Consider the following 9,494-nt stretch of genomic DNA (forward strand, 5'->3'; position numbering starts at 1 on the left):
ACTTCTTTATCTACTTTTCTGAGCCCATCATCTTTATTTCTCTTTAAATTGTTTAAAACATAGTGCTCTTGGGGGCACCTGGCTAGCTCATTCAGTGGATCATGTGACTCTTGATCTCAGCGTTGTGAGTTCAAGCCCCACGTTGGGGATAGAGATTACTTTTTAAAAATGTAAAAAAATAAAACATAGTTCTTCTTGAGCACGTGATACTGACATTGGAATCTTTATCCCATCTCACAAATAGTCATTCATATAACATTAGCAAAATTATTTATTCTTCCTACAGATGTGTAGCTGAGTGAGCCACAACACAACACTTGCTTTACCTTTTACGACATTTGTTTACAAAGACAGCAAATATCTCTAGGAACAAATTCTTTAAAATAAAACAAGTTGAGGGGGACCTGGATGGCTCCGTCTGTAGAGCATGTGACTCTTGACCTCAGGGTTGTAGGTTCAAGACCCACCTTGAATGTAGATTATTTAAAAAAAATAAAATCTCAAAAAAATTGATATATAATATTTTAGCATCCTTTATTTCTAATTTGTTAAGTGACCTCTAGAAGCATTCAAAACTAGCTTGAGGCCCAAAGATGGAAGGTAATGTAGCTCCATCAGTACAATTTTTCATTCAAAATAAAGTGAGAAATCGAGAAATCGTATCATAAGGACTTTTCTGTAATGGAAATTCCTTTTCTGAAGGATAGATTGGGCAGAAATATCTTACCTTACATGTAGGAATATACCAGGAATATAATTCTGTCTTGTTACATTTATCCCATATAGTACTTTCCCACAGTGGTGCAAGAGAAATCCCAACAATTCCACCCTTGGACTCTCCCCAAGATAATCCATCAGTGTCTGCTTGTACTTCTTAATACATTACAACTCCTTACTTTCTTCCCATGTAAACCAAGGGTCATTTCCATGACATTATTGTAGAAGATTCTAAAACAGCATATCTTTATTTTTTGAGATTATGTTTTTAAGTAATCTCTACACCGAACATGGGGGGACCAAACTTACATGACCAAGAGTCACCTACTCTCCCAACTAAGCCAGGCTGTTGCCTCCCCCCTCAAAAAATAGCACATCTTTTAAAAACATATTTAAATATCTCCCTCTTTTTTTAATTTAAGTTTTTTTTTTTTTTTTAACTCTCGTGGGTGTCCAGACTGATGAGATTTCAATTCTCCAGGCCATTCCACTTCAGTTACTTTTTTTTTTATTTTTTATTTATTTATGATAGTCACAGAGAGAGGGGCAGAGGGAGAAGCAGGCTCCATGCACCGGGAGCCCCACGTGGGATTTGATCCCGGGTCTCCAGGATAGCGCCCTGGGCCAAAGGCAGGCGCCAAACCGCTGCGCCACCCAGGGATCCCTAAGATTTTTATTTTTAAGTAACCTCTACACCCAACTTGGGGCTTGAATTCACAATCCAGATATTAAGAGTTGCATGCTCCAGAGACTGAGGCAGCAGGATGCCCCAACATTTCCCTCTGTTGAGGTATATTTCCTTCTCTCTCCACTACCTTTATCCATTTAGTGTTTGCTGTTATAATGTATGCTTCCCAGTGGAATCAGGATTCCATCCATTATAGAGTTTCTCTGAAGCCTTCTGCATTAATTAGATGGGTGGTACTTTCTGTAGAACAATGTACATTACAACTTCTGATTACAAGTCAAGTTCCTAGATGATTATCCTATGTATGAAGCAGTCCTTCAGGCTAACATGATTATGCCACAGGAATATCTTGAACTTCAAGGAGAAAAACTTGATCCTGTTCCATGTTAAATGGCATTATTTTGGGTTTTAATTTCAGATTTTCTGTGTCATAACATGTATCCCTTATATCTAACTTAGATAAAATCTTTAAGCCAAAAGCAGTACACTTGAATGGAAATGGTCTTACATGTTGTCTTTCAACTTTATAATATTTTTTGTACTCCAAAATGCATGCAATTTTCTTTAAGCCAAAAGCAGTACACTTGAATGGAAATGGTCTTACATGTTGTCTTTCAACTTTATAATATTTTTTGTACTCCAAAATGCATGCAATTTTGCTATTGCTTCTGATTTCCTGTGGAAATGCTTATTTGTGGTGATAATAGCTTTAAAAAAGAATAGAACTGATAAATATTTTGCTTTTTAGAGAAAGGTATTATTAGACTTTCTCCTCTAGGCTTAAAAAAAAAAATCAAGGTTATCCAAGTCAAAGAAGCCTCTCAGAGAAACATTTCTATTATAGCTTTGACTTACTCATTTCAGGAAGCCTGTCACTAATGGATACAACTAAAAAGTATGAGGGATAAACAAGGTGGTTTCTTCCTCAGCCACTGGCTTTCTATCCCATGCTTTTTATTGCATTGTCCTATATACCAGTGGTAACACTGATTACACACTCTCTACCATGATTTGGAAGAGGCGATCTTTTAACTATTTTTATAAGTAAGCTCTATGCCCAACGTTGGGCTTGAACTCACAAACCTCAAGATGTAGTCTCATGTTCTATTGACTGAGCCAGCCAGGTGCCCGCCCCCACCCCCCCTCCGTGAACTTTTAACTTCAAATGCATTATCACTTGCTTTAGGATGGTAGTCTCTATACACTCAAGCTTGATATTCATTTTTCATTTCAGTTCATGTTAGCTCATAAGAGATTTCCTTCAGTCTTGCAATATTTTCTTCTCTCATTATTTATTTAGCTTGCTTTTTATTTGTAGGCAAGCTTAGCCCTCATAAAGAGGGCTGGAGACAGATCTCTTGATCCAGAGCACAGGCAGGAACCCTTCCCACCCTATAAGAAAAACCATTTGGCACCCATAGCAACCTGATCACAGTTGGCCTTGTTAATGGCTGCCAGGAGCCTCTAAAGCACAGACCTTGTCTCTAGGGAACGATGCTAGGGCCATCATCCTATTTAAACTAGGGCAAAGAGGCAACCATTTGTCTTCTCCTCCAGAGCCAGCAATTTTTCCCTATAATAAATGACTTCATTCTGCAGCTGGAGTTACAGAGGTTAAATTTACAGCTAAGTACAATCCTTTACTCATTACAGCACCTTCCAGAGGATTCTCTCATTTATTAGCAAAAATATCACTTTGAGTCAGCAGTAAAGGTGAGGATGTGCTCATACAAAATTACTAAGAATAAGGGTGAGAATCTGATGTGGACAAATATAAATTATTAAATCAAAAGTATTTCTATATAATTTTTCTCCTAAAATGAAACAATAAGATATTTAACAATAGGGTTTTTTTTTTGTTTGTTTGTTTTTTGGTGTTTCCATGCTTGGTTTCTTCCCACAGATCAATCCTTGATCCTCTTGCCTTCTTCTACACCTGACTATCCAGGTAACCCTCTCCACTATGGCTTTGAGTGCTGACCTCCCCCATCCCTGTACTTTCACTCCACATTATTCTTCCTTGAAGCAAACACCTATATATCCAAACTGCTCACTGCACATATGCCTCCATTGGCCTGGAGTATCTTAGGATATCTTAAACTGATTTTGCCTGCTTTCTCTTAAAATCGGAAGATTTCCCCAGAATCCTTCTTCTCACTAGCAGTACTACCATCTAACCAGTTGTGATGGTTTAATTTTGTGTCAACTTGACTCTACTAAGGGTGATAAAATGTGATTTCCAGGTGTGTCTGAGGATGTTTCTGGAAGAGATTAGCCTTGGAATAGGTAGACTGAGTAAAGAAGATGGCCCTCACTCATATAGGTGGGGCCTATATTCGATATATTGAGGGCAACATTGGACAAAAAGGTAGAGGAAGGGTGACTTTGCTTTCTGTTGACCTGGCACATCCATCATCTCCTGCCTTCAGATGATGGTGCTGCTAGATCTCAGAACTTTGGAGTCAGGTGGAATTTCACAAGTGGCTTTCTTGGTTCTCTAGTTTGCAGTCAGCAGGATGTGGGACTTCTTGCAGGCTCCTGTGACCATGGAGGCCATAAGTACCAGGGTTGTGAAGAGAAACAGAACCATAGGATATATAGACCAATAAGATATCTGTATCTCTATGTATCTGTTTCTCTGGAGAACACTATTATACTGGTAAAGGGGACCGCAACAAAAAGATGTGGGAGTCCAGGGTGGCAGTATTTGTTGTTGGAACCTCTAAGGAAGTAATTAAGGTTGGATGAGGTCAGGGCATCTGGGTGGCGCAGAGGCTGAGCATCTGCCTTTGGCTCAGGTCATGATCCTGGGGGTCCTGGGATCAAGCATGGGGCTCCCCACAGGGAATCTACTTCTCCCTCTCCTTCTGCCCTTCCCTCTCTCTCTCTCTCTCTCTTTCAAACAAATAAAATATTTAAAAAATAAAAAACAAAATAAAATAAAGTAAGCTCTATAGAGCTCAATGTGAGGCTTGAACCCATGACCCTGAGATCAAGAATCATATGTTCAAGAGTCAACATGTGACTTGGTGAGCCAGCCAGTCACACCACCTGAAGTTTTTTTTTTTTTTTTTTAAGATTTATTTATTTGAGAGAGAGAGAGAGAGAGAGAAAGAGACATAGGCAGAGGAAGAAGCAGGCTTCCCGCAGGGAGTCCAACGTGGGACTTGATCCCGAAACCCCAGGATCATGCCCAGAGCCAAAGGCAGACACTTAATGGCTGAGCCACTCAGGCGCCCCCCACCTGCAATTTTTATACCTGTCTTCCCTACTAGGTCGTGTGCCTCGTTTATCATTGCATGCCTAGTGCATAGCACAGTGCCTGGCACACAACAGGCACTCAATGTTTCTGAAATCAGAAGAAAGACACAGAAAGGCTGGGGAAAAATAATCAGAATAGTATTTTCCTTCCCACTACTTTGAAAATATATGACCTTATTTCATCTCTATTCACTTTGATCTTGCCAGAATTATCTCATCAATCCATCAAGATTTTTTTGGCACTTATATCGAATATGATGGATTCACCAATCACAATTCTGTACCTTCAACTAAGTCATTGATTCCATAAAGGGATTAATAAGTCCTGGTGAGAGCCTGGAGGAAGGATATTAAAAATCTCCCTCTACTTTGATATCAATTCATTATCTAACTACTTTCGCATTTCCCCTGCTTACCTGTCCACTGGATTCTACTGCTAGCCAACCCGCTGTAACTTTCACTCCTTAACTGTATCTGCCTAAGGGTAAACCCAGTCCCCGGAACATCTTACCCATTATGTTGTGCTTTAATAGGTAAGTGTATTGCTCCATCTCCCACCCCTTCCTTACAGAGTCTGATATACATCAGTTTTTAATCTGCATACTCTTGGGATTTGGTAAAGTTTACTATAACCACTTTAAGCATTTTCGATGGACTTCGAAAGTGAATTTGAGCTCAAATTGTATCTCATTTCCGTTATTTTTACTACATGTGGAATTGAGACTTCAGAACACAGATTTGCAGTGACCCCTTGTAGAACGTGCTTGATGATATAATACTGGCCTCTACTAAAAGGTATCAAAGACACATGAGAGCCAGTTTTGTGTCTATTGTAAATGGTGCCAAGGACATTTTTCACTGTATCATACCATGTATTCTTCATGTAAATCTACAGGAAAAAATATTTCACAGGTTTTAAGATCAGAAAATGTGTTTCATTTATAGTTTGGCTTTAATCTTATGGATAAATCCTGTAATTAAGCAGGTTCCCTCATTGCTTTGTTCCTTAGAATATTCTTCAGAACTGCTGCTTTTCTTTAGCACCTAGTCAAGGGGAAAATGTAAACGTGTGTAATCTTATCCCTTGCATTATTAATTTAGTCTTTCTACCCTTATTTTCTACCCAACAAATTTACTTTTATTTTTTTTTCAAAGTTACTTTAAAAAAATCCATTTTATCTTTTTGCACTTATGTAAAATGTAACAATGAATCAGGGCATAAATAATTTTTTAAAGATTTTATTTTTAAGTAATCTGTACCCAACGTGGGGCTTGAACTTAAAACTCCAATATCAATAGCCTCGTGCTCCATCGACTGAGCCAGCCAGGTACTCTAGGGCATAAATAATTTTGTCTCTTCTTACAAATATGGAATTTGAATGCCTTGATAAGATGACAAGATTAGGCAAAGGTGCTTTAGGACTGATTAAGCCAATGACACCTAACATTTCAGACTAACTTTTTTTTTCTTTTTTTTTTTTTTTATGTATAAAAAGAGAGAGCTGGGGCAGAAGGAGAGGGAGAGAGAGATTCTTAAGCAGGTTCCACAGCCAGTGCAGAGCCAGATAAGGGTTTTGATCTCACAATCCTAAGATCTTGACCTGAACTGAAATCAAGAGTCGAATGCTTAACCAACCGAGCCACCGAGGTGCCCCTCAGACTAACCTTTTACATTTGCTAGCTACAATCACAAGTTCAGACTGGTTTAAAACTACTTTGATCTTGGTGTGCCTGGGTGGCTCAGATGGTTAAGTGACAATCTGCTTCAGCTCTGGTCGTGATTTCAGGGTCCTGAGATCAAGTACCACATCGGGCTCCTTGCTTAGAGTCTGCTTCTCACTCTGCCCCTGACTCCCCTGGCTCATGCTCTCTCTCTCTTTCTCTCTCTCTCTCTCTCTCTGTCTCTCTCTCTCTCCCTGTCTCAAATGAATAAATAAAATCTTTATAAAAAATATTTTGATCCAACATTTGCATTGAATTATTTTCAGGGCATGATTATATGATGCCAAAAACATTCGGGCAGAAGGTAAAAATTTCCACTATGTTGGTGTTGGTCATACCTATTACTACTTTCCTCCAGAGAAGGCAAACATTTATGCAGTTGGTGACTGTTTTCACTCATTTCACAAAAGTTTTAGTGTCGTGCCTGTAAAAGGCAAGTCAAAATACCATGTATCCACAGAATGTCCATCCCAGGAGCCATAGGTCCCAGTCTTGCTTATATGGAGACTGTAGGGAGGCCTGAGCCTCCAAATCCTTGAAATAAAGCTTATGCCTCCTGGGTTCTGCAGATCAACCGCAGATCAACTGCAACATGTGTCCAGTGTGGTGTGGATCATCAGAGAATGACATTGAGTCTGAAAGTGCATTGTTAGGGTCCACATACAACACTGTACATACAAAGCTTCTGACTTCTCTGAAGTGGAGTAGGTCAGAAGAAGCAGAAACAAACATCTACATGAGCGTTCACAAATTAAAAAAAAAAAAAAAAAAAAGAACTGCAGTGCAGTATTTTAGCTATAGAAATAAGGAAGTGAGATGGCTTCCCTGAGAACCCCCAGATTCAACCAGCCAACTTCTACTTTCTTGGGAGGGCATGTATAATATCTGCATTGTGCTTTTTAATTAATTTATATTTGTTGTGATAAAATAGAGATAATACAAAGTACATCATTTTAACCATTTTTAAGTGTACAAGTCAGTGGCATTAAATAAAGGCATGTTGTGGGGCACCTCAGTGGCATGGTTGGTTAATTATGGAACTCTTCATTTGGGTTCAGGTCATGATCTTGGTAGGGTCGAGCCCCACATTGGGCTCTGCGTTCAATGTCGAGTCTGCTGGAGATTCTCGCTCTTCTTCTGCCCCTCCCTGCTTGCATGCACCCTCTCTCTCAAATAAATAAATAAATAAATAAGTAAAATCTTTAAAAAAAAAAAAAATACAGGGCAGCCCCAGTGGCTTAGCGGTTTAGCGCTGCCTTCAGCCCAGGGTGTGGTCCTGGAGACCTGGGATCGAGTACCACGTCAGGCTCCCTGCATGGAGCCTGCTTCTCCCTCTGCCTGTCTCTCTCTGTCTCTAATAAGTAAACTAAAAATCTTTAAAAATAAATAAATACATACATACATACATACTGTCACATTTTTGTATAACCATCACCAAAATCCCTTTACACAATAGAAACTCTACCCAGTAAACATGATTACCCCATTCAGCTCCCACTTTTGAGGGGCACCTGGGTGGTTGAGCATTTGCCTTTGGCTCAGGTTGTGATCTCAGCATCCTGGGATCAAGTCCCACATGGGGCTCTCCACAGGGAGCCTGCTTCTCTCTCTGTCTATGTCTCTGCTTCTCTGTGTCTCTCATGAATAAATATATAAAATATTTAAAACAAAACAACTCTTACTTTTGAAAGTTTCACCTCCTGATCTTTGGCCATATGCATGGCATGTTTAGCCATCATGGACAGGTTTAAATCTCCTCCCGTAGAGGCTTCTCATTTTCCTTCTTCATCCAGGCAATGGGTTATTTTTGTCCTCTGCTAGTTGTTTGTACTGTCTCCATTTTTTCAAATGGTTTTTTGCTTGATTTGATGTTTGGACAGAAGTGATAAGGTAGGGTCAGTCAGATTTTATTCCTTAGCTGGGCCTGTTCATAGGCCCTTCTGGTAAATGGCTCCTGACTACCAGCATTGCAGATGGGCCCTAGCCTTGCTCTCTCCCTAGTGAGACTCTGGTTTTGATGGGGTCCTGTCCACTTGGAAGTACATGTGACCTGGGTCAGGGGAGGGATGACATGAAACATTGTGAGTAAATCAATACAGGCCCACTTGAAATGCAAGTTCATTTATGAAAGTTAATATGTTAAAGAGAGACAAATCGATTTCAGGCACAGTCTATTCCTGAGAACTGGTGGTATTTACTCTTGTGTAACATGCACTGACAGATAATACGTACCTATTCAATATCTGCTGAGGGTGCTTGAGTGGCTCAGTCGGTTAAGCGTCTGCTTTCAGCTTAGGTCATGTTCTTAGAGTCCTGGGATCAAGTCCTACATTGGGCTCCATGCTCAGTGAGAAGCCTACTTCTCCATCTCCCCCTGCTCCTTCTTCTGCTCCTGCTCTCTCTCTCTCTCTCTCTCTCTCTCTCTCTGTCTAGTACATAAGTAAAATCTTTAAATATGTGTTGAATGAAATTCAAAATAAGATTCTCTGGACAGATTTTACAGTAATATCTAAACATATGAGAAAGCTAGGAACTATGCTGGAAAAATGAGGAATGTGTTAAGATGATTGCACTGTCTTAATGGTCATGATTTCATTTGGTCCTTACATTAACTCATCAGCCTTACCCATCATGCCTATTTCTTCAACAGGCTAAACAATTCGTTCAAGCTCACTGGGTAGCAAACCCACAGAACTAGAATTCAAAACCCACACAGAGCTCGCTTGAATTCCCATCTATTTTTCATTTCTATACTGAGATCACTAAAACCAATCTCAAGTATGAGACAAGTCTGCTATTCAATCTTTTCCTTTCTGTAAAATGGCTAGTTGAACTTTGAGCTCTAGACCGTAACCTGTGTAATAAAAGATGGAGGAAATTGAAGGGCGCCTGACTGGCTCTGTCAGTAGAGCATGACGCTTGATCTCAAGGTCATGAGTTCAAGCCCCACATTGGGCTTAAAGCTTACTTAAAAAAAAAAAAAAAAGATGTAGGAAAGTGAGAGGAATGGATGGTAGATTTAAAATTGGGAAGTAATTTGGGATGCCGGGTGGCTCAGTGATTGAGCATCTGCCTTTGGCTCAGGTCATGATCCCAGAGTCCTGGA

This window comes from Vulpes lagopus, chromosome 10, assembly GCF_018345385.1.
Source record: "Vulpes lagopus strain Blue_001 chromosome 10, ASM1834538v1, whole genome shotgun sequence".
Taxonomy (NCBI): domain Eukaryota; kingdom Metazoa; phylum Chordata; class Mammalia; order Carnivora; family Canidae; genus Vulpes; species Vulpes lagopus.